The 851-nt window shown below is 48.3% G+C and overlaps 1 pseudogene; it reads right to left on the bottom strand.

Annotated features, from left to right (window-relative positions):
• Nucleotides 1-5: 5 nt before the first annotated feature.
• Nucleotides 6-382, bottom strand: LOC126085974 (40S ribosomal protein S26-like; annotated as a pseudogene).
• Between the last annotated feature and the right edge of the window lie 469 nt (nt 383-851).

Raw genomic sequence — 851 nt, 5'->3', positions numbered from 1 at the left:
GCCTTTAAGGACTCAAATCCTTACGTGGGCTTTGGTGGAGGACGTGGGGCAGCAGCTGCAGGTCTAAATCGGGGTGGGGGGGTCCTGTCCTTCCGGGCTTCAGGAGAACGGTTCCTGACCACCTTGCTGTGAATGGCACAACTCACACAATAATGTAGTTTCACGTACAGCTTGGGAAGCACCTATGCGTCGAAGACACTCGCTCCGGAAATGTCTCTGACGGCAGCGGCCTCTACTATGTTTCGAATTACGAACTTCTTAATGGCCTTGTCTTTGGGCACGAAGCGGGCGCAGTTCGTGCAACGAATAGGCTGTACATGGCCGCGGCCCTTTTTGGCACGACCGTTGTTCCTCCTTTTCTTAGTCATCTGTGAAGCGAGGACCCGAGAGCCAAGGTATTTTTAATCTCCTTATATGCATGTGAAAGGCTGGACATGAATAAGGGAGACTGCAGAAGAGTTGATGCCTTTGAATTAGGGTGTGGGCAAAAAATATTGAATATACCGTGGACTGCCAGAAAAAGGAACAAATACAGCCAGAGTACTCTTTGGAAGCCAGGATGGCGACACTTTGTCTCACATGCTTTGGACATGTTATCAGGAGGAACGAGTTCCCAGGGAAAGACATCATGCTTGGTAAGGTGAAAAAAAAAAAAAAATTTTTTGAGGTAGAGGGTCAGTAAAAAAGAGTAAGACCTTTGACAAGGTGGATGGACACAGTGGCTGCAACAATGGGCTCAAACGTAACAGTTGTGAGCATGGCGCAGTACCAGGCAGTGTGTTTCATTCTGTTGTACATAGGGTTCCAGTGAGTGGGAACCTACTCCAGGGCTCCTAACAACAAACAATACT

This window comes from Elephas maximus, chromosome 11 (genome assembly GCF_024166365.1).
Source record: "Elephas maximus indicus isolate mEleMax1 chromosome 11, mEleMax1 primary haplotype, whole genome shotgun sequence".
In the NCBI taxonomy this organism is placed as follows: domain Eukaryota; kingdom Metazoa; phylum Chordata; class Mammalia; order Proboscidea; family Elephantidae; genus Elephas; species Elephas maximus.
This window is presented reverse-complemented; position numbering and strand designations above follow the sequence as displayed.